Below are 24,577 nucleotides of genomic sequence, written 5' to 3'. Positions count from 1 at the left end.
TACAGGCTTAATATGGCTTTAGCTTTTAGGTGATTGTGACATTTTGCAAGTTTTTTAAAGATTAGTAATCTGTTCCTTGGGTCTTCCCAATTCTACAGCAATTCCTGTAACTGCTTGTGTGAGGTGGCTTGAAGCTGAGAGTGTAGATGCTGCTGCTTGAGAGCATGCCACTGGTATTGAAGCTGATAGAGAAGCTGCTATGAAACTGTGTACACAACCTCTTGGCCCAAGACTGGTGACTGACTCCTCTCCTAAGCCTCTATCCTTCTGCAAGGAACTTGCCCTGCTGTTTCTACCTATGCATTCTGCATCCACTTCTGTGGAAAACTCATCCAAGGCCTGCTTGGCTTTCCTCCTTTGCTAAACACTCCTCCCTCTGTGCATGTCAGCAGCAGCTTTTGCTGTTAGTGTCTACAAGCACGTCATGTTAAGGACAGTTTAATAGTGTTAGACCTTGGCCAGGGAGATCCTCTATTACCAGTGCTGATTCTAACTTTGTTTCAGGCCAGAGAAGTCCTGGAGAGTACAACAGTTGCTAAAATACCATGATGGAAAAAAGAACTAATATTTGAGGCCAGTGGGAATATTCCACCTCTCTATGCCAAGGAGCCTGTGAAGGGAGCAGTGTATCAGCAAATGGAGAGGCTTAGTAAGTGACCAGCCCAGTCCTCGGGAGTTTGCCCAGTCCAGAAATCCCGTAGACTCTTGCTCTAATAGGTAATGCTGGCCAGCATTATTTACTAGGGAGGAGGAAGGATAACGCAATGCTGCACTGGGATGCAGATGCTTGCTGTCAGAAGAATGGCTTTTCCTCCTTCATCCTCTTATCTCAGCTATGTTTTGCAAATAACCGAGGAAGGATAAGCAGTGGACATGCAGCTCTATTCTTGCAATAGCAAGAGTCCTTTGCTCGTGGGAAATGTTTATCACTATATCAGTGTGGCGATATGTGACTTTTGCAGGAGTTGAGGTTTTGTGATAACTGTTAGCAAAGGGAATGGGGAACCTCACACTGGAGGAGGTGAAAGGTCCTTGGTGCAGTGAGGACTGTCAGAATTCCTGCATGTCCCTGGCCACTGCCTGAAGCTGAGCAATTCCTACTCTCCTAAAGGGAAGCTTTGAAGGTGGCAAGGGAGAACAGACTGCTTGGCTTGAGACTTCAGCCTGAGTGCTGATACTTCTGACCCATCTCCAAGAGCTGAAATGCCTTTAGCTGGAATGGGCAGGGGAGGGTATGGAGAGGCATGTTTCTGCGAGTGAGAGAGAGAGATGGCTACATTCAGGACTCTGGTACTCATGGAGAACAAATAATGATGAAAGAGAAGAGAAGAGGATTTTGGCACAACCTTTTTTTAACAAATGCAAAACTGAAGGATTTTCCAGTGATATATTAATACTTAAATAAATGTGAAGGACTAATCCCTCCAGCATGGAATTGCACTGTGCATATCTGGTTTTCTTCATGAGAGGGTCAAAATATGTTAAAATAATCTTTTAAAAAAATAAAATGTTGAGGCTTTGTGGGGGAGAAAAAAGCTGAAGGCAAGCTGTAGATGGGAAAACTGTTTTTTTGAGATAGATGGCTGGCTGGAGTCTGTTTTAGCTTAAACAAGGGTAATACAACTTGTGCAAGACTGACAGCAGAGCCTGTTTATCTAACTTTTGTTTATTATTATCTAGTTTCTGAATTTCTAAACCTCTGTTTCAACATATTTAGAATTCCCATTTCATTTTCACAAGACACTATATTTTGCATTATGCATTTGGCTGTATTGCATGTACAAGGGTTACAAAAAAAGCATATGTGCATTAGTGCAGTACCTTTATATTTATCTACATGCCAAGATTAATCCAAGATGCAGTAATGTTTTGCCTTAGAGCAATTGTACCAATGAACCTTAACTCTGATCTTAAGAGACTTACTCTCTGTTCCTATGACAGTTTGTTTACTCTTCACTTCAGGGCCTCTTTTGAGCTAAAACAGCCATTAAGAACAAATTGTTCTGGACAGCTTTTCTGCCTTTGAGTAACAAAAACTGTGCAACTTATTTTCATTTCTTCCTATACCTTTTCCAGGTGATTGCTACAAACATAAAGCCACTGTGGTATCCATCCAGCACTGGAATGTTCTAAATGCAGAGAAATTACTTGACTCATTAACAGTGTGACCTTTTAGCATTCTCTACTTGTAAGAATTGCTGCATGCAGGGGAGAAATTATGTACTTTGTGTACATAATATTATGAATACAATGTATATGATGTCTATATTAGAGGAAAAATATGTCCAAGTACTTTGTGTATTTTCAGTTATTTCTATAGGTTCTTGTGTGTGAGTGGCAGATAAAATTACAGCCATATTGTAAAATAATGTTGTGTTGAGAGTTTAGTCCTAAAATAGATCTAAGCCTCTGTAATTCAGTGGAAGGTATGAGTGCTCTGTATTTATTCAAGTATTTAATTTATCCAATTAATCAACTTAATAATTAAAATCAATAATCTCAAAAAATGACAGAGAATATATTCCTATATTAAGCAGAAAACATTTTTTTTATTTCATTACAAAAAATATATTATCTGTGAAAAGGTAGAAGAAAAGAAATGAAAAGCACTGTTTTCCTGTAGTACAGTGGAGATATCAAGGGAAAACTGGAGCTTTTGTTAAAGTTAATAAGAGCTGGATCAAACCTAGGATTTCTTACAGCTCTCATGAGGCACGCTAGCTCTTGACTTCACTAATCAAAAATTAAAAATGAATAATTATGAACTATATCTTTCTCTTCACTAAAGAAGAAATAACCTCCAAGTAGATTTAATGTGGTAAAACTTGCTTTATGAAACCTTTTTAAATTAACCAAATACCTTACACTATTCCAGGTCCTGCTGTTCTGTTTCTTCTTACAGGGGGTCTACTGAAATGGAAACAAAGGTCAGTTTAGTAATATAAAACTGTTTATTTTAGAATTACATGTTAAAAGAAAAGAAGTTAATCAGAAATGAAAGTATCAGTCTCTATCAAGCTAAAATCTCAGGCTGACAATGCAGATAGGTTTATAGTAGAATAATAAATTAATTACTGGTCTTTTAAAACATATTTTGTTGAATTGCAGTTGCAACATAAATTACAAATTGTTGGAAAGGAGATAGAATTTTTTTGTTTGTTTGCATTTTCACAGAGATTTTTCTGTGGCTGCCACAGAACAGAGACAGCAGTTACTTCAGTAGTATGGCAAGTACTCTTCCTTTCTGTTTGCATAATCCTAACATAACTGAAATATTGCACTGCTTAGAATGAAGAAAAATAAATACACATGTACAGATCCATACGTATAATGTTTATGTGATTACTGATATTTTTAATGGAAGTATTTGTATTGCTAACTGTAATTGAGGATTCTATCTTGTTCCTTCTTTCTCTCTATTAAAGTTATGATCTAGGAAAATATGAACAAGTGAAAAATCTGATTTACTGTTTCATATTGCATCTCATTAATTTTAAAGCTGCATAATTGTAAACTACAGTAATAATTCTGAACAAATATATTTATAGGCAGTTGAATAGATAGATTGAGGAGCTGAAGTGGAGTCTTACAGGATACTTAAGATATTCTATGAACACTTTGTACTACATGCATTAATGGTAAATTTTGAGAAGTGTGAAGTGTTGATAGATGGGATGAACAGAGCTGGGAATGAGCTTCATTACAGCTGCAGCAGTTTGTAAATATAAGGATTATGACAGCTTGTTCTTGCAGAATAAGCACCTGCTCATCGGCCATGCTACCAATAAAAATGAGACACTGAGAGGACTGGTTTTTCTGTGCAAAATCTGCTTCTGTTCAGGTATTATTGTCCTGTAGTGAGGATCTGAGGACCAAAGCATGTTTTACAACCCGAAGCAATCTTGTCTTGTTTGTATGACTTTGCCCAGAACATGCAAATTTCTCAGGTGGTGCTCAGTTAGCTGGAGCTTTCTGCAGAATTATGTAGGAACATAAATAATTCTGATAGTTCATCAAATATGAATAAAGGCCTATTCAATACTTTCTTTTTTTTTGAGGCTCTTGGGAAACCTAAATTGAATTGTGTTGCTGAAGTTCTTTTGAATACATATTCTGTAAAACTTTTAATGTGCCATATACTTCTCCATTAATTTGAAATAGTTTTCAATTCTTTCAGTGTTCCCCTCATGATGAAAAATTTTGGCAAATTCCAGTCCACATTTGTGCAAGGTTTCCAACAAGGGCTATTGGACATGTCCTAGAATGATTAACCTCAATGCTAGAAACATTTCACTTTTCTGCATTGCTACTTCTCGTTAATACAGAGAGAAACTGTCTTCTGTTATTGTTGGGCAAAATGTTTTGCCTCTAAGTAAAATTATAGATATATTGTTATTTGTCTATTTGACATCTATGAATACAGAAAGCCCAGTGCTGCTGCTTGCAAGGCATCCTCAATTCTGTGTCTACTCATGCAAGGGGCTTCCCCTGCATCTCATCATTGTGTGCTGGGAATGTAACAGGAGCATAAAAGACAAGAGTATCTGTCACAGATGTTGATAAGACTCCTGCTGCTGAAATGTCTTTCTCTCCCCAAATTACATCAGGCTAAGATTAGTTTGGTCAAAAGAAGTGATAAAAACACACAAAAGCTTTCGAATTGACAGAGGTGAAAAGCTCCAGTTAAGATAATTATATAACTTAGATAAATAAGCTGTGCCATGATACATCTAATGTTTTAAACAGTAATAGCAAATAATATGAACCACAGTGAGCAAGTTAGTCATGAAACTGAAATGTTTTGCCTGCAAAATTGAAAGGAAGTTTTTTCACGCAATGTGTATTCCCTTGGGGAAATCATTATTTGAGGATACTGTTTGATATCTAGAGTTTACTGGGATCTAGAAAAAGAGCAGACAATGGAAAAAAATCCAACAAAACAAAACTAAAACCAAGGCTTACTCAGATTTGACATACTGTTAAGTAAATAATTAAGTATATTAGAGAAAAGATAAATACTTATGCTACTGACTCATAGGGGCTAGAATTATCTCTACCTGAGGCAGGTGACCCAACTACCTCTTGCAAAACACCTTGAAGTTTTATGAAGCAGCTGTGGCCAAGGACAAAGCTCTGCCCCAGCTGATCCAGCACAGCAATGGTATGCCTGCACTCCGATGGCAGTAATTCCCCCGTGATGTAGAATGAGGTCCTCGTGGTGCCCTGACACCTACCAGTTTTAGGGGGAATCTGCGTTTGTTTCCTAGGTTGTATGATGTAAGAAAAGTCCAGATCAACCTCCTACATTGCACTCGCTTGTAGAAGCACTAAGGGTTAAAAACTGCTACTTCAATGTTAGGGACATCCATGTAGCTCGTCCGTCCGGCTCACTGGCTCTGCTGGCTCCCACATAGCTGGTAAGGAGACGCAGCTCCCACTCCTCCTGCCAGGAGGCCTGTGTCCCTCCACAGAGGCACAGCACTGCCAGGTACACCTCTGACTGCTTAGGACAGGGGAAAGGGAGTGAGTAATGGGCACCTTCTGCTAACCTCCACCATAGGGTCTGTAAGACTCCAGGTGTGCTCTTCTTTCCTGATTTGCTCCCCTTCCAGCAAACCTTGGTGCCAGACACAGTTGATGCTTCCATGCACACTCTAGTGTCTTTTTGCTGGTGAAAAATGCTGATTGGCATTCTAATGAAAATCTAATTGATGCAACCAAATTGTCTCTGATCCTGAAGTACATATGGTGACAGACACTGTAAACAATTTATTTTCATCTGTAAAGGAAACACATCACCTCCAGTGTGCCCCTACTTTACATCAGACACACTGTTAAGAGTTTTATCTGATAATTAAGAACCAGCATGAAGATCAAATGTTGATTTTAATTTATACAAATAATTTTTACTAAACAGCTGCTTTGAATGAGAATATCTGAAATCGAAACCTTGGAAGTGCTTTGGAGTAAATGAGGTATTCAGCATTTGATCTTAATATTTACTGCTGGAATATGATTAATTATATGCTTTGCTATTTACTGTGAAAGCTGGATACACTTAAACATAAATTCTCCTCAGTATATATGAGCTGCCCAACTTGAATGCTTTTTCTTTCTCTTTTTGGCAGCGAATTTCATATATTCTAAGTGAAAACTCTCATCTTTTCTCATTACTCTTGCGTGTCTGAATTCAAATCTCTCTCCTATAATGCTGGGTGTGGTTTTACTTGCTTTATCACAGGCATTTCCGATAGTTCTGTGTGGTGATTTGGAACCTATACAGTAAAGATGTCCCATCTCTAAAGTAATGGCAAAATTGTAAGAAAACCTGAGTGTGATACTACAAAATGAGGCCTCTTTTACCCCCTTTGCACCTCCCTGCCCCCAGGGCTAAAGTTGGCTGAGCCACATCTAGTTCAGTCAAGAAGTTTCTTTACAGCCTTATGCAAGGGGCTTTCATTCTGCATATGTTACAAATAATAGCTTTGGACTAATAAGAAGATCTTAGAACATTACTCGGACATCTGTAAGTCATTATTGGAAGTTACATTCCTGTTTGAAGGATCTCTCCAACTCTTCCCTCCTCCCCTTCTCCCAGATCTCTGCTGGAAAAAAAGTCATTCCCTGTATGTTTGAAGAAACTGGTCTGGTATCTCTGACAGTAGCTACGTTGATAATCCTTATGGTAGAAGTCTGATCTTTCTCCTATGTATCAGCAATGGCTTAACTGCATGACATTTACTGTGATAACAGAAAAAAAAATTAAATTTTGGTAGAGCAAATTGTCTGGTGAACATATGTCTGCCTGCTAAATTTCACAGGCTCTTTAATCTGAAGTGAATTTCCCAATAAGCAGAGCTATCAGGACCGAGGCCTTGGCTGAGTAATGCAGTATCCCACAAGGAAGAACAGGCAGCATCCTACAATATAGTATGCATTTTTGCGTTGCTTATTCTGGCTTGAGTCTTATCTTTGTTTGAGTCTTGGTCTTTGGCTAGTATTTGTTTGCTAGTACCACTAGGAGATCTGAACTCGTGCAAACAGAAACAGTGAGGGGTTCCAACTTGCATTTCTTCAGGCAAATGGCCTCATTACAGCTTTAGGCAACACAACTTAGACACTCAAGCAATTTCATTCATTCTGAGGAGAAAAACTTATTAATTGATTGGCATCAGTAATTGGTTGAGCTGGGGCTTGATGAATATGTGCACTATGGATAAAGTTCCCTGAAAACTTCACTGGCACACTAAGATGATACCCTAAATCAGAGTACCACAGTAATCCATGCACTGTTCTGTCATGCAGAACAAACATAAGTTAATACTAGAGGTAGCAAAGTAAAACCACTTTGTAAAAGTTGGGTTTGTTTGGTTTTGGTTTTGTTTTTTTTTTGACAAGGAAAAGAGAGAGAGAGTGCACTGTAATTAGATATTATAATAAAAAATGTTTGTAAAATGTCTCAAATTAGCTGTAAAGTTTTGTGAGCTCTTTTGTCAGATCCATAAATCATATTCAAGCAATTTTTGGCTATTTTTTTAATAAATTGGCAAGAAAAATGTTTAAGTTTAATATGACCAGTTTTAGTGTATGCAGAAGACGTGTAGTAGATGAGCGTGAAAGACTTGCAGACAGTTTGTATGGGCAATTGCTCCTCTTTTCATACATGCTAACTTTAACATCGGTGAGAGCATGTTTCTGCAGTATATAGTTGATCAAAATATAATAAAAAATTATAAATAGTTTTGAAAGTTTTCAAAACAATCCTTATTCTTTTGAACATGTTACAAAAACAGTAAGAAAACAGAAAAAGGAGCAAATTTAAAAAGAGATTGCTCTTATTTACATAGCTAAATTAACAGTGGGCTTGTATAATGCTTTCCTTTCTAGTATGTGATAAGCCTCATGTGCAATATCTGTATTTGTTGGCAGATGGAAGATGGGAGCAGAGGGAAGTGTTCCTCATTTAAACAGATCTGTTTTCTTTTTTTTAATAATAAGCAAGAAATAAGGAATCCTTTTAGTGTGCTTGGCTATATGTATTTTGCTGCTTAAAATTGCCCTGAGCATATTAATAGTATAGCACAGCATTCAAATAATATCATGTGGTGGGTGTGGGAGTGAAGGCCTCGTAGTTGGGTTTGGGAATATATACCATGGGAAATCTCTATGAAATAACTGTTACTTCACATGGTGTGGTCCATTCCAAATGCTAACCATTTACTTGTCAGATATTTTTCACGAGCCTTGCAGATAAGATATCTCTGTGGGGATTGATTTAGCTGTGTTCGGAAAACTAAGCTCTCACCAGAGATGGGGAAACCACTCCACCTTTCTTTCAATTTGGTGGTAGAATATTAACAAGGGGAGTGTTAGTCCCTGGAGCTTCCTCCCACCCTTCAACACATCAGATTCATATTAGCAATATTTATTATCTAGAAGGGTGACTCAGTGTCAGCTGTTTTCATTTTTGCTTATAGCACCCTGGAGCAAAATATATATATAAGTAACAATTTACATTTTCATTTCTGTATTTTATTGCAGTGGAGCTGGTCACAATACCATAGTAACAGTTGCTTTGCAGATTCACTTTTGACAGCATTTGATTCTTTGCCATAACGGATGTGGTTAAAAGGCTTGCTTGTGGTAAGAACTGGTAAACCTGCAATTCTGAATAATTAAGTGCTATTATTTTATTGAAAGAATCTAAGAAGGAAACATTTGTCTCTATTTAAATAAAGACAAATATTTACAAAAATGAGTAAAAAGAAATATTCAGTACATTATTTTGCTGTAGGACTTGCTTCATACATAGTGTGTATGCATATTAAATTCAACAGCATGTGCAATGTGTAAAGACAATTTTACAACTTCTACAGCTGTTCACCACATGTGTGGCTGCATGGGGAAAACAAGTATGAGCTAAGAGTGGTCCCCAGCTTATGCCCCTCTGAGAGATGTATATGGTTACAGTAAAAAATGTACATATAGGCGTTGTAATAAAATGTTAATGGTTACCAAGGTCTAAGTTTTGAGTAGTACAACAAGCCTGCATTTCAAAAATTACAAGCAGAACAAAAAAATTCAACTTAAACTGCTTAATATGTTGGTTCGGACTCTTTTTTACCTACAGAAATTCAACAAATACAAAAAATCAATATGGGCCTTAGTTTTACTGTTTAGATTAGGAATTACTCTCAAACACTAACTGGAATTAGAAAAGACAGCAGCACAGTCATATGCTTTATCTGTCTTTTGCTAACTTTGCCTAACAGATGTGTAAAGGCTAACTTTGCCTTTCTGCTGGATGGATGGTTTAATTTGTTGCCATCACACTTTTTAGATAAAAGGTAAAAGAAAGTACCTTGCATCTGAGAAATCACTCCAGGTTTTGGTTTAAAAAAAAAGTGTTCTCAACCTGTGCTAAATATGTCTGTTTTATCGTGAATGTATGTGGGATTTATTATGCAGCTATTAAGAAATTACATTCTTAATCCCTTCTGCTCTAAAGAGAATTTGTTACGTTTTGTATTTCTAACATTGAAACTTGGGACCCAAGGAATTCAGCTGTTTTCTCTTCAAGGACCTGAACTCCATCCCATACAATGAAATAGAACTGTGGTTGAATATTTTTACCTTGAAGAAGTAAATCATTTAAGAAATAAAGGACAACACAAGACAGTATCTCCTCTGGTATATCAGCCTCACACATACATGTATGACTAGATAAGGTTCCAAGTATAATGGAAGAGGGATTTGTGTTCTGTTTGAGAGGGGAAAGAGGGCTGGGGAGAAGGATTCTACAGTCCCTTCATGGACAGTCAGTGAAGTTCTCCCTAGCAGAGGGCCAGTGCAAATCCTGGACACAACATGGTGTCAAAATAGGAATGAAGAAGGGCAGAGCAGTACATGAAAGCTGTTTCTCTGCATTGGCATGGATTTCAACACTTAGAAGCAGAGACCTAAAAATGTTTTGTGAACTTGCATTCCCTTTGAGTGTGAACATCCTTAGTATGGTATCAGATGGATCTATCGACAGGCAACAAGTGTCAGTGTTGCCAGTGCCCTGTAGTATCTGGTCTGTAAGTTTCTCTTGCCCATGTGTGTCCCTGAAGAGCAGTGAGAGCAAAATTGTGTCCTGGGAGGTATTTGGGATATGCCTATGTCAGCATTTCAGGCTGAATCAGGAGCAGGCTTTGGAAATGAACCTCCTGATCATTCCCACATGGTTTGTTTTTCAAATTTGCAGTGTCAGAGTACACAAATGGGATTCCTCCTGGGTGAAGTTAAATTGTGATGCAGGACCTAACATGCTCCAAAAACTAATGGATGTGCAGTCCACACAGGAATTGGCTGGAAATAACTCCCCATAAAGTGTGTCTAGTGTAGACATCAGACCCTCAACAAATACAGTTTTGTTCTGTAGACCCCTTCCTATTGTACCTGGGTAGTTGCTAATAGAGAGATACCTACAGTCTGATAATTAATATGTCTTGCTTTTTAAAAAACATGATTATGGGAATTTGTTCTTGTATCCCCTATTCCTTCTGGAATTAATTACTGTTCGTTAACAAAGTGGTTGGTCTATTTCATGGGAGAAACAGGATGAGACAGAGGGGGGCCAGCCAATGTTCTTTAGCACAAGGCCTTTCTCACCCTCATAGTGATAGTTTTGTGGCTCTCACATTAGGAGCAGTTTTCAATGTAGTTAACTATTCTGCTTCTGTTGCCTTTTGATATCAAAATATCTTGACATCTAAATATATAGATATCCAGGCAATATGTGTTTTCTTTATCTGTGAGGTAAGAAAGAGCTCTCTGGTTTATAGATTTTCCTATTTCTCTGGTGTACTGGTATGTATCAGTATATTTTCTAGGGCAGGCAAATGTTTTCCTTCCATGTTTTAAAAAGAGCATGTCGTGTAGAAATGATTCGTGGGTTTCTTTCTTTTCTTTTTTATTTTCCCTCCAAGAGCAATTGAATTAAACAGATGAAGTATCAAAAAGATGATTTAAGTATATAATGTTACTTTCTTCGTACTTTTGATCTCTTACAACCTATAGAAGTTGAAATTTTTTAGGTACACTTTGGCTAGTTCAGAAAAGTATGAATTCTTCAACTTTGAAACCTTCTGCAGATCTATATTGCTGTTGGTGGACATGTACCATGCCAGCCTGTAAAGACCTCCAGAAAAAAAAAAAAAGATTTTGGTGCAAATGAAACTTCCAGTCCTTGAGATAAAATTAAACCCTCAGGCAGCAGCAAAATTTGAAAGACCTGAATAGCAAATTTACTGGATATGTATATTTATGATATCTGCTAGCGGCATAACTTGCCTTTGATTGTTTCTTTTTGTCTGTGGTTTTCAACAGTGTGTAATTCTGTTGCCTGTCTGCTAAAATACAGATGGGTCAACAGATGCACAGGTCACATGTGGCAAATGTAAGCAACCTGTTTTGTACAGAAGGTTCTCAGCCCTGTGATACAGCAGGGCTTGGACTGGCCCTGCTTTAAAACAATTTCCACGTGATAACACTGGGGGCACTGGCTCTGACGTACTTAGTTTGCTGATGTCCTTCAGCTCATTATCGCCTTCATATTTGACATTGCCAGTTCTGTGGAACAAATAATTCAGAAATACATTAAATTCTTGTTAAATTGTGCAAGGCAGGGAATGGTGGTGGGTTACAAGAAGCAGCTGTGTTTGGGTCTGTAGTGAGAAATATTAATGAAACTACAGCTAGCTGGATATTCTCTGGATTGCTTGGGAACTGGTATTTCATATTTTTTGTCTTCAGATATGTGCTATGATTGGTGGTGTCAGTCAGCTGCTTTCTACTTATCTGTGTGGATTTCTCTATTGAAAGATTGCCTTTCTCCACAAGTCCTATGCTCACTAGTTCAATCAAGAGACCCAAGAGGTGGAAAGACTTTTCTCTCAAGGTTTTGTAAAGGAGCAGATGGGAGGTTGGGTTGGTTTTCCTCCTCTCTCTCGTTACTCGAAACCTCTCTTATCTTTTGTGTATATTTGAAGGGAAAAGAAACTTGCATTTGGCTTTTTTAATGTGTAAATGGCAACAAAGACTGAATTTTGATAGCAATTCACACACATCTACACTAAATAATTGATACTTTATGAATCATGATATGATTTATGATATGAAAGCCTTCCAGCAGCAAATTATGTGTCAAATTTGAGTGTAAACCCTTCATATATGTATGCACTTGCCTTACATCCCCACTCAGTCTCAATGAAGGACAGTTAAGACTCATAGGTCACATTCCCTGGCACGTGTTATTGTAATTTCAGGGACGATGAACTAACACGTGGGAAAAACAAACAAATATCCAACATAAGAAATATCCAACATAAGAAATAAATTGGACCTTGGGCAATACATTACTTGGTAATTCCCAAATCTAAAAATTTTGCCACAGATTGGTATTTAAATTCATATAACTAGTAGGTTTAAATGGGTGACTTTTTCTTGTGGGGAGCAAATTTGGAAATACTGTATACTGAAGAAAGACTCATTTTATGGCTCTGCTTTAAAATGTGATTACCTAAATTGGGCTATAAAAATATCATACTGTATCACCTTATAAACATCTCATAACCTTCTCATCCTCAAACCTCTTTGCAAACAGACTGATAACAAAACAGTAGCTCTACTTAATAAAATAAGGTCTTGCAACTTCTGTTTTTTGGTTGGTTGGTTTTTCAGCTTTGATTTTTTTTGTTTACTTGACATGAAATTTCACTGGGATGTATAGCTAGATTCTGAACATCTAGCTAATCTCTTTATCTTGGGACAGAAATGTAGCTTAAGCAGTCATATTTCAGGCATTTTTACTGTGCTGGATGAAATTTACTTTATGAAAGGTAGTGACTATGTATCTATCTAGCTGTTTGATTTTTGGCTCTGCCTAATCTGTGAGGCAGGCTGTACTTCAATCTCCTTCCATTTCTTTGTCATGACCCAGTGGATCATATCCTTGTAATTAAATCAGATTGGGAAGGGAAGAAAAAGAGAAAAACAAATCCCCTAAAGATTAAAAGGGCTGAAAGAAAATGTCCAAGACACATAATTTAAACAGTGTGTCAAGCTTCAATGCCCAATTACTTTGTCTTGCATCCCTTTCTTTCACTTACCTTTGCTAATTGAAGTTGTTAGCTCTCTATGCAGCAGCTTTGTCTTGATGATTTTCAGTAAAACTTTTGACACCCTATGGAAATTAAAGAAATAAAAAATAATAAAGTAATTAGGACATTGTAGACATGAGAAGATTTCAGCCTGTGATATTTACATCTTGGCTACAAAGAGTTTCACCCATAGTATGGTCTTGAAACCACAAGCATGCAGTATAAAGTTCAAAACAGAATACAGCAGTTTGGGACTCAATCCTGCAAACAACACATGCAATTTTAGTCATATATATAGTTCCATGTTTTAAGTATTACAGGGGGGAATATGAGTTATTTAATATGTGGGCTTGAATCCTAAAGTACATGTGTATGTTATTAAATAATTTTTATGTGACAAGGTTCTAGGTGTGTTATGATCAAACATGAAGAGAATTGTCTGGGACTGAAAAGTTTAAAGTAATCTATTGACTTCTGGCTATTTGATTAAACTTCAGATTGGGTTTTAAACAGACAATGTGCAATATGAGGAATGGGATCCAGCCAGAAAGAAGTGATTGAGCAGTGAAGGTATGCTAGTTTCACATTTTTCTTACTTGATCTTTTGTTGATTTTTCCCTTCTCTCATATAATCTCTCTTTCTTTCCTCCCTCTTCTAGTCTGTTGTGTTTGCATTTGGTAGGTTGAGGACCTATAAACATCTTATCAGAAAAATGTTGGAAGGAGGGTAAGGGGCATATCAGAATCAATAGGAGAGGAGTGCTGGGTATAGAAGAGCCTAAACAAGTCAAGCAGGGGTGAATGGGAGGCACAAATTATATGATTAGTCATGCTGGAGGATTTTGTCTTTTTTCTTCCTTTTTTAAACCTGAAAGGTTTAAGAATGTGTTATTTGAATTGGATTTGTAGCTTCAGGTTTAAACCCCATGGTATCTTCCACGATTGCACTATACATGACTTGCCTGTGTTTGGAATTACTCAGATTTGCTGGTGCACTTGAAATTCACTCCCTGCCTTAATCCAAGGTAACGTTCAAGTGTAGACAAGCCCAACAGTTCAACACTAACATTTACTTACCTTTGGGAAAAGTTTTAGGTGTTCAAAGAATGCAGGATCATTCAGTAAGGAATGTAGAATTTTACCTCATTAGTTTGTATTAATGAGTTATTTCCTAAGAAGATTTTAATGGCTTAATTTTATTAAGTGAACCTTTATATTATAGGTTGTGTGGGTAGAGTCATATGAGTATAACAATAGAGTTACTGCATCATAACAACCTATATCTAGCAACCTATAGTGAAGGCTTTTAGACCTTTCTATTCCCTGCTTTCAGCTGCACAATAAATCACAAATAAATCAGCTTAAAACAGAAAGCTAATTTTAAATAATAGCATTTTACCTCAGAGAGGGACAAAGTGGATGTCCTGGGCAATGACTGCACTCATCTGAACATACTCCTTGTGCTTGATCCCAATTCCAAACCAGTCTTATGTACAAGATATCCTTGCAGGAACCATTCCTTTTTGGAATTAGTGAATTAGGATATTTACTCTTTTCTAGACTTTCAAAACTATCAATGGTTCTTTAGCATTTAAAGAACACAGTTGCTGGCCTGTTGTCTGGTTCCAGCATTACAGAACTTGTATTGCCTTAATGTAGAACATGATCTATAAATTTAAAAGCAAACAGGAACAGTTCTTAGGACAGTGTGGTCCTTCCTATCTGTGATTATTATTTTATTTTTTTTTAGTGCTTTATTGGTTGGGACTATCTTTTAGCCTTGACAAGATTCTAGACACTGAAGTCAGACAGAGTTTTGTGAGAATTAGTCCTTACTAATGTCTGAAAATCGTTTCTGTGATCTTGAAATACTTTATGACAAGAAAACATTTTCATACAAAGTTGCTCTTTTATAGAAGTCTGTGCTTTTGATTAGAATCTCCAAGTCAATTTGGGAATAAACTTTTTGTAGAGCTGTTATACTCTTCATTTCTTTTGGTGGGTGAAATACTTTCAAATAGTTCTATAAATAGGTAAGTGATCATCGGATGCCTACATCCTGCAGCAACTCTTTAAAGCATGCTTATACTCGTGGCAGTGGATTCATCAGAAGAATATGTTAATTAGCAGGAAGTGTATTCAGTGCTGTCTCAAGGACAGCACACAGGCCTCAGCTCCATGGTTATCCCAAGGCCCTGGTCCTGCATCATTACAGAGGCAGAGAGGGTTCTGTGTTCTTAAAACTGCGGAAATTACCCAGGCGATGATGGTTTCAGTATGCTAAGGTTTTGAGTACAAGTGATCTCTAATTCTCCTTTTCAACCCCTGATATTCTGTGATTCTGTGAATATAGAATGGTATCCAAATCAATAACCCCTGTCCCTGGGAAGGATTAGTTAGTTCAGGTTGGATACCATTTTTATGGATTAATACTGCTTTTGGCTTGGGTGACCTGAATTCAGCAGACTCTTCAATGCAGGTTAGAGCTCTATGACCATAATGTGAAGTTAATAATTGAAGCTGGTCTATAATTTTGTGAGAATAGTAAATGGGTAGTTGTTATCCACAGAAGTATCCCTACTGAATTTTGTGGGAAAGAAGGAAAAAAATAAAGAAATTAAAACTGCCAAGTGATGGTAATAGTTTTTACTTGGTGCCTGTTTTTAAGTTTTTACATTTACTTAGGCTTAATTATGTAGCACTATGAAAACATCTAAACCTCCTGCAAAAGTGAACTGTCACAGCTTTCATACATCTTAGTGAGGACAATACATTACATTGCTGGATTGGGCCAATGCCTGCTAAGTAAAATAACCCTGCCCTGGACTGAAGTTAATCACTAGATCAGGAAATACTTAAAAAGTAAGTAAAAATACAAATTATGTATATAACTGTGTTCCTCAGCTGCAAAGATGAACCCTATAGTTAAGATTACAAGAATTTTCCATGGTTTTAATAGAAATTAGGTGTTTTCTGTTTAGTCTTTCATGAAATGTAAAAACAAAGAAGAATTGCCAAAGCCAACTGTCTATCATTATGTTCCTGGGGGAGCCAACCCATGTTCCTAATTGTACTTTATTGTGGCAATTTGTCATATACAAATATATATCTTTATATACATCAACTGAGTTACATATTAGTTTATAACTAAAAATCATTGCTGAGTGTGTCTTAGAAAGTCTTGAACTTTTTCAGACACCAGGAGAAGTGGTGTAAAGCCTGAACTATGATCAGTACCTAACAGAGTTGGCTCTTGGACAAGAATCAGTTCTTATCAACATCAGTGAAAATGGTGAAAATAATTTGGCTGGAGTCAGACCTGTGTACAAAGAATTTGATTTTGCTGGGACTTGTGTGCACACATTTGACTTCACACACTTGAACAGCTCTCATGGCTGCTTATTTGAGTGAACCTAATCTGTTTGATTTAATCTTTGCAGGACTGGGACCTAAATGAGTAATTAAAATAAAATAATTGGTTTGCTTAAATTTCAATCCCATTTTTAATCAGCGGTCGGAATTTCAGCTAGTGGAAATATAGTAGCCACACAATATGCCTTGAAATGCATATGTTGCTAAAGAATATTAATTTTCTTCATTCTTGAAGGGACTTCCCCCACCTCCACGCCTCTCTTGCAAAGATTTTTGCATCCTACATATGAGAGTGATAAGAGAGGAGATATGTCATGTTCCAACATGCACAACTTTTCAAACACTAAAAATAAATAAAAAAATTCTGTAAGCTGGCTTACGCTGCCAACAAGCAGTCCAAACTTGTATTTTACATGTTTCTGCGGATTTTATAAGCCTGTTTGCAAAATATTTAATGTAGACTAAATGCTTGTTATTTGATTTACTTGCTAGAGGTCTCATATACAGATAATGTAGAAGTTTTGAGGCCTAGTCTTTGGGGGACCCAGCCATTGACTGATGTGTGGTATGTGCAGCGAAACTTTATGAGTAAGGTTCATCCAGATAGTACAGATCAAAGTTAAGTGGCAGTGCATTAATCTAGGTTGCAAATTGGCATTTTGAGTGGCTAAATTGTGTCTGAACTCTCATAACACACCTCTTGGGTAGATGTAAGAATTCAGCATTCATGATCTGGGGACAAAGGGGCTGAAGTCAAACAGCACTATGAAAAAAATCAACTCCCCTCCTAGCAAGAAACCAATTAAACTAGTAAAATTTTGTTGAAACATTCTGAAACTCCTCTGTACCGCTCTTTATCTCCACATGGTCTCCATACCTATACAAGAATAATTGCTTATTTGGATAATAATAGGACTAGGGCTCAATTTTGTGATAGGAGTTTTGCTGTATTAATGTTTGCCAAGTGCTAGAATTGCTCTTGTTACCATGACCTTTAAAAGGATATGTAGATACCAAGAGCACACCTGAGCTTGCAGTCTTGCAGGACTGTGTCACAAAGTAACTCTCTGCCCATCCTTGCTGTATGAGAAAATTAGAACGGGACTACAGGTGGAAAGGCCTCACCCCTGGTATAGCTCCCTTAATGACATATGGCTCCCCAACTCAGTAGTCTGACAGTTGGGTGTTTTGGCCAACTTAAAAGTGCATTCTGCACTGAACAGCACTTTGTTATTTTCTACCATGAAGTAATAACCCTCGAGTGATCTGGACTGATTTGCTTAGCTGTATACGATGTCAGCTGTGTGGTGTCACCCAAGACCCCTTCTGATGTGTGTTTTTGGCCGCCCTTCGCCGGGGCGGTCGCGCTGATGGGACAGCAGGGCCCCGCTCGGTCCCTGCGCCCCCCGCCGCCAGTGGGAGCTGGGCCCGCCGGGGGCTGCGGGGACGTACCTCGGAGCACAGGGCAGGGCACCGCCACACCGCCGGTCACGCCGGGGGCCGAGTGCAGCCCAGGCTCCGTTACGGACGCGGTGCCCGGCGGCCTCACGCGCCTTCGAGGCCGGTAACTTAAAGCCGTTGCCGGCGGGGGCCGGGGGCGCGGTGCCGCCGCCCGGGGCGGCGTGAGCGACGTCTATCGCCGCTGTGCTCCGGCTGCTCGGGGCGCCGGCTGTCGGCACGGCCGGGCCGTGCGTGTGGCACCGGGACCTTCCTCACGCCCCAGTGACGAGCGGTGCGGGACTGGCCGCGCGGGCAGCGAGGCGCGTGCTCGCTGCACGCGGGCGCGAGGGCGGCGGAGGCGGGCGCGGCCGTCACAGCGCCGGCCCCGCCCCGCGCCCAATGCCGGCCCCGCCCGCCCCGCCGTGGGGTTACTGCCGGGCTGGGGGCCGGGCCGGGGGCCGGCTGGGCGGGCATGCGCCTCCCCCGCACCCGCCTCCTCGCGCCCCCTCCGCGTACCGCGGGCCGGGCAGCAGTGGCCGGCGCTGGGCAGCCTCGAGAGGGCTGCCTTCCCGTCCGCTCCCATCTCGGCCGGCGCTGCCCATGGCGTAGCCGCGCTGCTGCGCGCCTGCCCCGCGGGACGCGGCGTGGACGGACCTGCCGCCAGGTGGGTGCGGCGGCTCGGGCCGGGCGCCCCGCGGGGGTGCCCCGTCCGCTGGGGCGGGCTTCTCCTGGGGTGTCACCCTGGCGGGCTGAGCGGGACGGTCCCGGGGGCCCCCGCGGAGCTGCGGGGTGCGGGAGCTGCCGGGGACGGTCGGAGCCCGCGCGGGTGCGGGGAGCGGCGCTGGGAGCGGCGCTCCCGCCCGGACCGTGCGAACCGCGGGCGCCGGATGGGAACTGAGGAGCGAGCCGGGAGGTGGGCGGCTGGCGGGGGAAAGCTACAGGTGTCCCGGCGACAGTCACCGTGCCTGGCTGGCTGGAACGTGCTGGGCGAGTTGCGGGCACCGAGCAAAGCCCTGTGCGGATGCTCGCGCCGCTGCATGTGCGGGGTCCTCGTCTCATTCAGGAGGCCAGGTGGGAACTCCGCAGTGTACGAGCAGAGTGAGAGTTTTGTGTGAGGATAATACATGTCCCATCATTGCCATTTCACTGAGGAGTTGTTGACCTGTGGGATTTACTGTTGCGTGTTTTGCAGGGAATGTATTGGAGTCAATTCACTGCAGCCTTCTCAGTTCATCTCTCCTAGTAATAATAAGAATGTGCCAATAAAGTTATATGTAAATTAAGTAAGTTTTAAAATATGAACTTTACTCAGATTCAGGTGCACTTATAATTCTGAAATCACTGTCATTGGCATCAAACAGCACTGGAGGTGATACTTCTTGTTCTTTTCCAAAGGAAGGACTTAAGGTGTAGCTGCGTATGGAGTTACACCTTTTCCACTTGCTGTGGATGTAACCAGGTGTAAATCTACTGATCTCAGTTTTGTTAAGCTGTGGCTGTTAAAATTTACTTGCTATCATTTATTATTTTCTTCTCAAATGTATTATCATCAGGACAGTCCAGTTTTTACAGAGACCTCCTGATAGGGTTTGTAACCTGTTAGACACTTGGATGAACAAGTGCCATGATTTTGTTCAAAGAAAAAGGTTTTCTGGTTGGATCTGTATTTATACCAAACTAAGTTTTTATTTACTTTTTTTTTTTCTTTTTGATGAGATTGAACAGGCTGGTATTAGACCCCCACTGGGGAGAAAACCCAGAGTGACAGAGTTGCCTGCTCATTAATTGTAGGACCAATTAGGTTTGTCTTACAGTGACCTGGGGGACTCATACTATTGTAGTCTCATATGTGGAAGACTTTAAAACTATACATGTAAATGAAACATCTTCCTAAGACAAAATCTATTTATTTATCACTTCTTTCTAAGATTACTTTATTTCTCTTACACTCCACATTTTTCTCCATGAATGCCAGGCACAACATGAGTTGGTAGCTGGGTTTTAATTAGTGCTGCACTGGTGTCCTGTTAAAGTATTCCCAGCAAGAGTGTTAGTAAAATGTTAATTGGAAGATGCTTATTCGTTTGAAGAGCTCCAGTTTAACCCATGAAAGCTTACAGGGCTTGAGTTCCAGCTGAGGAGGAGCTGTTCCTCGACTCAGACCTGGGCCGACACCAACTGCTGCAGCTGGTGCTCAGCTGGGGGAGGAAGGGAGGGACGAGTGTTGAACGGGAGGCAGGTCGTTGGCTTCCTTCAGTGAAGAGTCCTTTACTCTGAAACTTGCTTCCCCCAATTGTTTGCTGCAGTCCAACCTTGTTAACTTTAAAGTGACACTCCAAATTTTTCTCTCCTGCCATGCTTTTTGTCTTTGGGGAGGTCTCATTTGGTTGTTGATGCTGACGCACATTTTGTGTGTCCAGAGCCTCACCTGGTCAGTATGTAAATGATATCCACCATGGATCTGAATTCTCTTAGGAAGCAAGCTTCAGGTTTTTTTCCTGGCCTGCAAAACATCTTTTCATACCCCAGCATCTTGATGCCTACCTCAGGAACCATGTTTGAAGTCAATTGCTAAACCAGCAGGGGGAACACAAAACTTTCTGTCTATGTAGTCTCTCTTCCTACCACAGTTGCAATTTGTTACAACTTTGGGCCTCTACTTGTGATAGTATTTCTTTAGAAAATGAATGTCAATTTACTTAGACTCCCCCCATGCATTGGAATAAACACATAATTTTTGAAATCTTGTTTATTAATTTCCTCTAGCAGGCCTGTCTCCCACTCTTCTGAATGGATTTTTTTGTCAGATTAGCCATAACTGGACTTGCAAAAACATTAGAGGTTTATTTGAGAGAAATTTTTCTTTGAAGATGTTTGAAGTAATTAAACCTAAGAAATGATATTTTGAGTAATCCCGTAAGTTTTAGATAACAAACTAGACAAAATATTTTCACAGTGAAACTATTACAATGTCACATTTATGATTGTATATAGACATCTTGAGAGTTAAAGTTGAGTTGCAAAGAAGTTGTATTCTCACAAGAAACTATTTCTAGTATTTAGGGTTTCCATAAGAGAAAATATTTTTAGATACTCTCTTAGGTTTTAAGAAGTCATTAATAGCTTATTTTTGTAAAGGTCAACTGACGCTCTCAGCACAGATCAATAATGATTTTCCTTTTGGATTTGCATTGGTGTAATGATTGGTTAAGTATTTTGTACCAGGAATACTGAATGTAAAGGCTGTTGCCAGAGAAGGTTATGTGGATGACTTGCATCAAGCCATATTGCTTTCTGGTCTGTGAGTCAGATGCAGCCCAGTGGCAAACTTAAGGTATGGATATGTGTACAGATGGCTGAATGCTAAGTGAAGAATGGGAATTTGCATCATGTCAGCTATTGCCCAGTAAAAGCTGGGGAATGGACTCTTACCCTGCTGTAAATGTGAGATATCTTGCTGCTAATACTTGGTGTTAAGCCATCTTTTATTGATGGTGGGATAAAAACATGCCAGGGAGCATTTGCCACGGAGTAGCCAATTTGCTGCTTGTGAGTGATAGCAGTTGTATATTCTCCCAGCATTAGGTGTTAGAGCAAGTGGAGACAAAATATAGTTCAACTGAACTGACAGTCCCAGGTCAGGTTTAAAGGAAGAGATGTAAGCTCCTCTGGTTCTGAAATGGCACTGACTGCATACTAAACTATGAAATGAATATGAGTTTTCTTCTCATTGTTTCAGTGACCAGGTATATGTGTATTCCAGTGGCCATGCATTCTTCTCTAAGAGCATTATGGGTTGTTGCCAACTGCTGAAGGTACAAAAAAGTGTATGTTAAATTCCATTGATAATCTCCCTCCTCCATTGTTTTCATGGAGTAAAAAAACTTTCTCCCCAGATGGTTCTCTGACTTTACAAATTACACACTTCAGCATCTCAAAGTGAGATTTCTGTTTTTGTGTTATTTGAAAATAGCAGTAAAGCTTTGCCTGATATGTCTTTCAGTTCTTTTGTTTGATACCTCCAATAATATTCTGTTAACGTTTAAGATGTGAGTTACCAAGTCTTGGGCAATTTATGTGAATCTCAGAAAATACTCTGTGGGATACAGATTGCAAATATCTTTGCAGTCGCATTACTTTTGATCTAGTTCCACAAAATATTTGTGCATTATAAATAGGCATTACTTCTATAGCAGTAATATTTCTGGTGATTAACAGCGGTATGCTAGTTTCTAGCCACTTCATGAATAGAAGCATGTTTTGCCATAAAAATGTCCTAGCAAAGAAGCAGTGCAATTGGAATTGCTTTATCCATAACTGTGGATTCACATTTTTATGTGCTGGCAGTCATCCAACAGAGCAGCATTTCTTGTGCTATTACAGCAACAATTAACCCTGTGGTAGCCAAAATGAAACAGATTTACATATCTCTGAAAATCAATGAAGGAGGGACTTTAAAGCTGCCACTTCAGTTCATATTCCACATTTTTTTATTTCCAGTATCACAAAATATTTTTTTTTTAAAAGAACTTACTTTGTGACCTTGATTAGTCAGATTTGTCCAGTTCAGCAAAGAACATTTTATATATTGCATTGTAAGTGTAGTATTGTTGACTTGTACTGCTTAAAAATAATTATGTCTGGGAAAATATGCTAGTTTCTGATGTATCTATAATGAAATAAATGGATTTTTTTGAGGAAAATATGAAAATAATTATTCCATCTTCATTCTGTGAGTAGTACTTTAAAATGGGTTATACCTCTTTATAATTAACAAATTTAATTCCATTATGTTTATCACTTCTCTTAATAGTCTGTCTAATTTCAGTACACTAGTTGGCCAAGTTCAGATTTTTTTCTTTTTCCTTTCCTGTTGCAACACATTGTAAGATTTTGGGAGTCAGCTGGAAAGGAACCCTCTTTTAAATAATTTCAGTTGTGACTTTGCAGGAGACCTGTTTAGGTTGCAGGAGAATAGCTTATCTAGAGGTCACGGATCTGCAACAGGTTAATTATAGAGCTACTGTGTGTAGGTTGTTTTTCTGCACAGAAGGCAGTAGGGGCTGTGATACATAAGGTGTTGTTAACGATTCTGAAGAATAATGGGAATTCAATTATTCTCTGATTTCCTTTGTAAGCATAGTAATTTTCTGTTGGAAATCAGTGAGGTTTATTGTGTGTGTGAGGAACAATAAAAAAAAATCCCAAAGTATCCCGTGAGCTTATTGTATAGTATAAATCTGCTGAATTCATGTATATTTCTTTGCCAGGAAGCTGGAGGTGAATTGAAGACCAATATGTCCTCTTTTGTCTTAGATTTATACAAGTAATTTGTTAGATTGTAGCTGCATTTGACCAGAGCATGACTAAGAACTATAGTAGTATGTTATCACCAATGCAATACGTTGTTTTGACAATTATTTGAATTACAAAACAGCTGTTGCGGAATTTGAAAAGATGGGCCTTTTCTTGTTTTGAGGCCGTTGCATTAATGGACCAAGTCACTCCTCCAGTATGTACAGCTCGTGTTCTGTGATGGATTAGTTCCTCCCTCCAGCAAGGGATTCCTCCTTTCAAGTGATCAGTGTTTCTGAATACCTGTGGATCTGCTGGTTTGGTTCACTCTGGTGACGAGGTATAGTGGCATACAAGATGCACAAATTATTTTTCTGAATATAGGAATTTATTGCGACTTTCCCTCTCCCTATACTTGTGCTCAAAGATTTTTGCAGTCTTTGATTGTACATTTAATGTAAAATGATTAAAGGAAATTCTGAATGGTAAAAATTTTGAGAGTGTATCTTCATTCTGAGTGAAGAGTGATAGTGATGCATATCTTGACTGAAACAAATACTCATTGAAGTGCTTGTAAATAATAATTTTTATGAAAAAAGGTTTTGTCCCAACCTGAACATGTTTTTCTGCCCAACAAATTGAATATACTGAACAGACAGTTAGGGAGAGGGTAGATTACCCCCACACAAAGGGAAACTCCTTTTGACTCATTCTTTTAACTGTGTGGCATTTTAAGGTCTTCCCTATTTGTGTGGGAGAAGTTTCCTATCTGTAAGATGAGCATCTGAAAGTTTAGTGGCTAACAGTGAACTTTTGATAAATGTGTTTATCTTGCATTCTTGTTTAACAACCATAAGAAATAGTCTATTGATCTAACTGCCTACTACAGTATGCCTTAGAGACCAAAATTCTTCTTTTGTTGTTCTGTTTTGTTCCTTTGGCTTTTTTTCCAAAATGTTGTTTTGATAATGCATGCAATTAACTTTAAAATACATAGTAGTTAATATTCAGACTTGTTAATTTACATCCTGTAGTATCTTTTGGCCCATGGCAGTGGGGAGGGCTTGCTTGTATCACCCCATCCAATTCCTGTATAGTGGGAAGCACTGATTTTCAATCCTGTTCATTTATTTGGTAACCACTTATTTTTTGTTTGTTTTTCCCTTTCAAAAGTGAGTTGCATCCTTATATAGCAAATTTATGGTTAATGCTGTAGTCTTGCTTTTCATCATTACTCTTTGTGGGTTTCTCACAATTAACCTAGACAATTTTTGGTATTTATTAGGTCATGGTTTCAAAACTACTCTTCTAAATGTGTAGATATAATT

At 39.1% G+C, this 24,577-nt stretch overlaps 2 protein-coding genes across 15 annotated transcripts in view; one reads left to right on the top strand and one right to left on the bottom strand.

Annotated features, from left to right (window-relative positions):
* Positions 1-18,209, bottom strand: part of BRDT (bromodomain testis associated) — a 50,399-nt gene extending 32,190 nt beyond the window's left edge. For 2 of the 9 annotated variants that reach the window (XM_027694454.1, XM_027694458.1), the window contains exons 1-3: positions 17,967-18,207; positions 13,152-13,225; positions 2,861-2,910 (exon numbers count right to left, since the gene is read on the bottom strand). The gene's annotated coding sequence lies outside the window, so the exon portion shown is untranslated. Of the gene's footprint in view, positions 1-2,860; positions 2,911-13,151; positions 13,226-17,966 lie in introns of all 9 variants that reach the window. The other 7 variants (XM_027694453.1, XM_027694456.1, XM_027694457.1 and 4 more) reach the window with 5 other exon arrangements.
* Positions 1-24,577, top strand: part of TGFBR3 (transforming growth factor beta receptor 3) — a 139,215-nt gene that overhangs the window by 9,861 nt on the left and 104,777 nt on the right. For 2 of the 6 annotated variants that reach the window (XM_027694466.1, XM_027694462.1), the window contains exon 1: positions 18,468-18,618. The exons of 1 other annotated variant lie outside the window; for it this stretch is intronic. The gene's annotated coding sequence lies outside the window, so the exon portion shown is untranslated. Of the gene's footprint in view, positions 1-13,341; positions 13,713-18,467; positions 18,619-18,804; positions 18,868-24,577 lie in introns of those variants that run through there. 3 more of the 6 variants (XM_027694464.1, XM_027694467.1, XM_027694463.1) reach the window with 3 other exon arrangements.

Source organism: Neopelma chrysocephalum, unplaced genomic scaffold, assembly GCF_003984885.1.
Source record: "Neopelma chrysocephalum unplaced genomic scaffold, ASM398488v2 Primary Assembly neopelma1_97, whole genome shotgun sequence".
NCBI classification, from domain to species: domain Eukaryota; kingdom Metazoa; phylum Chordata; class Aves; order Passeriformes; family Pipridae; genus Neopelma; species Neopelma chrysocephalum.
This window is presented reverse-complemented; position numbering and strand designations above follow the sequence as displayed.